Consider the following 6655-nt stretch of genomic DNA (forward strand, 5'->3'; position numbering starts at 1 on the left):
CAACATAAATGTCCCTAATGAAATAATAGTTAGCAAATTCAACAGCATATTAATAATAAAAAAATATCATGAGCAGGAAGAATTCATCCTAACAATGCAAGGGTGGTTTACTACTTTAAAAACCTATTAATTTATTACAAGATTGTTAAAAGACAAAAGTCATACAAGTACCCCAATTCATACAGAAAATTATAAGTATATGTGGAAGTTCATCAAATTTAAAAAATTGAACAAAGACAAGAAGAAAAGACATTCCCTTTGGGATCAGGAGACAATCCTGTGATTACCTCTATTGTTAGGAAAGGAATAAAAACAGCTATTATTTCAAGAATCTGTGAACATTCACCTAGAAAATGCAACACAATTAGCAACCTATTTGAACTAATAAGGGTGTTTAAGAAGGTGATAGGATACAGAGTGAATCAAATAATTATGTAGTTCATCTCCAGCTCAACGAGGATGGGAACCAAATGAAATTAAGTGTTGAGGTTTAATGCTGACCTTATGGGGAAATCTGATTCAGTTCTCATCCAATTCATCTTGCAACTAGAATCGTGAAAAGAATTACATTAGTGAATCAAGGTGCCACAATATCTATCACAAGTTCAAAACTTATAAAACATTATGAAATTATCTTGTGCTATCATTACAGCTTTTAATAGATACTTACAAATTTAAAAATAAGTTAATAAGCACGGGAAAAAGGCAGTGAAAGAAAAGAGACAAGCTCTTAAATATAAAGGAATTTATAATCACCCCAAATGACAATTATTACCCCATAAATCATAGAGAAACTTCATTCAATACAAATTATTGGCAAAATTGGGTCAACTGTGAGAAAAATCAAACCAGATCCCTACCTCACACCATACATAAAGTAAGCTCTACATGCAGTAGGTGAAACTAGAGTTCAGAAAATGAATGGAGGGAGAACTTTTTAATCTCCATCTGGGAAAGATGACTCGGCCTTCATTTCATCATTTATCCTTCTCTCTGTGATGTAGATGCTTCTTGTATTTTATCCAGCCACTCAATTAGAATTATTACTGTAGCAAATATACTTCAGCATTTTATTGCAAAAATCAGATGTTTTCATATTTAATTTACAGTCAAAGTGTAAAGACTGTGAAAACATTAATTACAGGAGGGATTCTTTATTTCTGTGTGATTTGGCTTTCTTATCTGTAAAACCCAAAGAAAGATACAGGAAGTGATTCAGAAGGGAGAATAAATGAAAGAGCATAGCTTAGATAGTTCTGTGGATCAGTAGAAGAGAGATAGAGAAATGAAAAAGCAAGAGAGACAGACACAGACATAATGTGTTTGGGACAATTCCTTCAACTTAGTGAGCTCTATGTAAATACAAACTATTATAATTTACGAGTATTATTTTATACTTTAAAGCTACTTACTACTGTGTTTCCCTATGTCAGATATTCTGCTCTATAGCTACAATATCTCTTAATATTTGAAAAAACTCATGGATATCATCATTTCCCTCCACTCACATTTAAAACCATCTGGAAGAAAAATAAGTCAGTTTAAATTACTGATCTGGAAATAGTGTCATTATTATGGTTGTCCTTGAAGACATGACCTCAGTCAGCTTGTCATGTGGACATACCAGGAGCCCCAACATTACCTGTATTTATCCAGTGTGGTAGATTGACAACTGGAGGTCAACTTCTATCAACCAGATGAACTGAATCAGCATGGTGATGGGTGTGAAGGGTCCACCTGAGGATTGTTTCTGAAAACATAAACCACAGAACTGAAGAGGAAGAAGAGGGCTGTTGGTTCTTCTGGAGAAGTTCATCATGCTGGCTTTCTTCGTATGCACTCTGCTGATCTCATCCTTAGAGGAGCTTGGGACCTTGTCCCCAAGAATGGCTGCAGTTCACTTTGGGAGAGCTCTGGTCCTTATTTTGAGCATTTTTTCCTGGCTTGGTAAAGGAAGTTGGAGTGCTGTTCAATCTCCTTGAGAAGTGATCGTACTGGCTTTCTTGATAAGAACTCAGCTGTTCTCATTGTCAGAGGGGCTAGGAACCTTTTTGCCACTGAGGTTGGCTGTGGCACTTTTTGGGGAAGCTCTGGTTCTTACTTTGAGTGTCGCTTCCTGGCTCCAGTGCAGATCCCTCAGCCCACTGGCACAGACCTATGGGAAGATCCTAGAAAGAGACTTGCATGAGACATTGTTGTGGGCTCTAGGACTCTGGTTGGACTCATGGAGGGCATCATTGTGGGCTCTAGATCTTCAACTGGACTCATGCAGGACATTCTCATGAGATCCAGGCCACCAACTAGATTCTTTGGTCTTTAGTGTGTGGAGAGATTTCCTTATTCTTTTGTACTAGACTCTTTGGGTGACTGCTACAAAATAATCCTACAAATTATGTGTCCTATATTAAATTGTTTCCTTTGCAAACCATACCTACAACACCAAGCCACCATCACTGACAGTTCTGGACTGCACCGTGCATCCCTTGCAAGACAGAACTTGTACTTTGTGCTCAATCCAGAGCTGGAAGAGGAGAGGACATGGGTGCTTGAAGGCAAGTTGGAAGGAAAGACTGCTCCTTATGGCTTCCCAGCTCATCCACTTGGAGCTGCTCCTCCAGCAGGGACACGTAGCATAGCCAGTTTGCTTCCCACTCCATCTCACAGTGTCCACTGCAAGTCCAGGCCTCCATCTGGCATTCCTGTCTGCACAGAAGCCCAGGCATCCTGATGTAGTGAGGCTCCACCAGCATGTCACTGCCAACCCAAACTGCAACCACACGGTGGGCCCAACAGCACAAGAGGGCACTGAGTGTCTGGCACCAGGTATTAAGTGCTTCAGCTCTGCAGTGACACACATGCATTCCAGGCGGGCCACCTCAGCTTCCCTGAAGTGAACAGTCCTCCCCACAACCAAATTCAGGTCATCCTGAAAAGTGAATTTGACCCTGTTTACAGATAAGAGCTTTGTCTATCTGACATTTCAATGACAATGGACAAAATTAACTGCACACATTTTATAGTTCTTGGACAGCTAAAATTTCAGCAGGCAGCAGGGGTAGAAGGGCAGAGTGACAGTATGTCTATTTTGAGATGACAAGGTCATTTTATGATCAAGTTCAGATGTGCTGAGACTGGACTGGGGCAGGCCTCATGCAAAGACTTTAACCCTGAAAAGAAGAAAATCTGGACATAGTTGCAGAGAGAGAGAGCACTTTGTTAAGTTGCAGCCAGAGATGAGCTGCTCTGCCGTGGGAAAGCCAAGGATTGTCGTGATAGCCAACAACTGCTCCAAGCTTGAAGAGGTGAGGAAGGATCCTTTGCTAGCCTCACTAGAGACTTCGGAGGTAACACGGAGCCTGTCCATTCCTTGATTTCTTATTTATTTATTTGGTACAGGGTCTCACTATGCCGCTCATGCTCATAGCGATCCTCCTGTCTCAGCCTCCCCAGCTCTGGGATTACAGACGTGTACCACCAGTTTCAGGGATGGCCTACATAGCATGTGGTACTAGGGATCAAACTTGGGATGTTGTACTTGCCAGGCAGGTGCTTAGCCCGCTGAGTTATCTCCTCAGCCAACTCCTTGATTTCTGACTTCTGGCCTCCATCACTGAAGGACACTCACTATTATCTCAAGCCCCTGACTTTGTGCCAACCACAGGAGACTCATTCATAGTCTCATTCAGTGTCAAGGATCTTAGATGGTTCACTGGCATGGAGGAATTTAACCAGCTTAGCTGCAGCATCAAGCCTCTATGTGCTTCTAGGCTGATGTAGGAATCCTGCCTCCCTCTTGGGAGGCAAACCGTCCCCAGCCATCAGTGCACACATATGTGGCTTGGGTTTAGACCTTAGGGTTCAGGTTAGTGACAGCCACAAAAGCAGCTCATGCCCAGAGAGGGACCAGGAGCATCTCAAGGGTCCCATAGAAACTGCGGAGTCCAATTACACAGGCATCACAGCTCTGCACACCCTGAGCTCACACACATGTGCACACGCCCCTCTGCAGGCTCTTACCCAGAGTCACACTGCACATTCATGATAGAACACGGCCACCACCTGTGAGCAGAGTCATGGTCTAGTGTCCCGGCCCAAAGGTCACAGCACTGAGGGATTTTTCTGGGCCTGGGAAATTGGATGCAATCCAGGCCATCCACTGTTTCATACTCTGCAGCCACCAGTGGTTCTAAACTGATGCTTAGTATAAAAGCTTTTGCAACCCCAATCTGCATTTCATTTCTTCCCATAAAATAATAATTTAAGAAATGCAAATAAACACTCTGTTAACAATTTAACGTGTATTCTCAATAAATAGGAAGCATTTTGCAGAAGCTGCAGGCCATTATGGAAATCATAATCCAGGCCTGGTGCCAAGAAAATATATTCTCGATTTCAGTACACCCTGTGCCTGTGCCTAGCTACAGAACCCAAGATTAACTTTGCATTATAGATTCTCATTATGATAGATCAACAAATACAGTGTAAAAAAAATCCTGTTGAAGACAGCACACACCATTCTAAATGAAGATGCCAAAACACGTCAGCCTTTCTTGCAGGGATGGCAGAATTGAAATTGCTCCTCATTTGGGAGGCAACTATAAATGCTGAAATACAGATTATTGTGCATTCAGAATGATCCTGTCTACAGACCTCCCTTGCTAATTTATGCCTCCTGCACTCCCCACTGCAGCAAACATCTGATCTGCTCCTGAACTTTCCAGAAAATGGCGGTCTTCACATCTTGAAATTAAATTGCATTTAACCAATACCACAAATTCTGCACCTGCTCAAAATCATCGCAGTACTCTTCTGACTTACTTTGATGAAAATCTGTACCAATCTCATGAATTCTGCAATTCAGACGTCACAAGATGTAAGGCATCCCTGGTACAGAGACAGCAAAACCCCTGTTCTGAAGACAAGAATGACAGTAAAACATGTCAGGTGGTAGAAATATCAGGAGTCCAATCAGAATTAGAAGCGAGAAATGAATCCATTGCTGATTTTGCTATTAAAGAAAGAGGCTTTGCTGCTTTTTGGTTTTTGGTTTGTTTTCCTACATCCAAATAAGAAGTGGCATTCAGATGCCAGATGGCCAACAGCGAGAAAAATAAGTGAATTAAACCTTTAAGTGTATGATTTGACTAGAAGAAATTCCCACATCAAGTCAAAACATTCTGTATTAATTATGGCTCTCACACAGAAGGAATTTCCTTCTCCATATTCTGGAATATGATCTGAGACAAAATGAAAAACAACAGTATATAAAAAATGAATTCCGTGTGAAAAGGAGCAGTTATCTCCTGCTTCTTAGCATCGCAAGGGTGAAAGGGGTACAGCGATGAGACAGGGTGTTAAGGTTTGATTATCAAGTTTATATACAAGTGTAATCTCTGTGCTTCAATGTCACATGCTAATAGAACTTCATATGTTTTGCTTAACTTTAAAATAAGAAAACAAGCACTGAGTATTTTATATATTTCCCTGAAGCTCCCATGAGCTAAAGCAGTTAGTACCAGCCCACCTTGTGAACAATGGGTCACTAAAATACTCTTCAGTGCGGAAACACAAAATAGACATAGCTCTTACAGGTAGCTAGGGGAGGCCTGGACGAGGACCTCTCACTTCCTGGTTTAAGAGTGACCTTGGGCTGGCCAAAGAGCTCAGTGGATGAAAGCTCTTGCAAGCAGCCTCAGGGGCTCAGGGTTCTATCTCTGGGGCTGCCCTGCCAGCCCTGCCCCCAGGGCACACTGAGATGGCAATTGAGACTGGGCATGGTGGTATGCACCTGTACTCCCAGCTCTTGGGAATCTGTAAACAGGGGGATCACTATAAATCTGATCTAGTAGTGACACGCTGAACACCCTGTAGACCCTTCCAAAAAAAAAAAAAAAAAAAAAAAAAAGATTGACATTGAATTGGGCTACACCACTGGGGGTGACACTCTGTTGGACACATACCTTGCCACTCCCCCTGTTGTACACATGTAAGTCCATTGTGCACACATAAGTCCATTTCCAAAGGGCATTGTCACAGAAGGGCTTTGAATGAGCAAATGTAGAGGACCTGGTGTTGTTCGTGTGCACCAGCATGGCACCCACAACCCAAACCTGAGTTCGCATGATGCTCTGCTCATAGCACCACAAGAAAATTAGCAGAAGACAGGGAAGGGTCAGGAATCCTGTCCCAAAAATCTAGAGGACAGCCCTGTCCCTCAGCCTTCCACTGGAGTTTGCTCAGTCCTGCCACCCCTGCTTGCCCTGAAGACTGCCAGAGAGACCTGATAGATTAGCCCCTGCTCCTCCAGCCTTCCTGCCAGAGTTTTCAAAGACATAAAACAGTGTTTGCAGAAGAAGTAGCACAAAATTTCCCAAGCATGGAAAAAGAATCTGATATACAATTAACTGAAGCATATAGAACTCCAGCTAGCCATAATCACAATAAATCAAAACCCAGACACATAATAATAAGATCCCAGAGATTGAGCAAAACAACAAAATACTAAAAGCTGTAGAGAGAAGAAATAGATCCCCTACAGTGGAAAGCCCAGCAGAATCCTGGCAGATTTCCCAACACAGACCATCAAATCTAGAAAAGCTTGTAGTAAGATATTTGAGGTCCCGAAGGGAAACAACTTTCAATCCAGATTGATGTA

The sequence above is a fragment of the Octodon degus genome, unplaced genomic scaffold (genome assembly GCF_000260255.1).
Source record: "Octodon degus isolate 3935 unplaced genomic scaffold, OctDeg1.0 scaffold00008, whole genome shotgun sequence".
NCBI classification, from domain to species: domain Eukaryota; kingdom Metazoa; phylum Chordata; class Mammalia; order Rodentia; family Octodontidae; genus Octodon; species Octodon degus.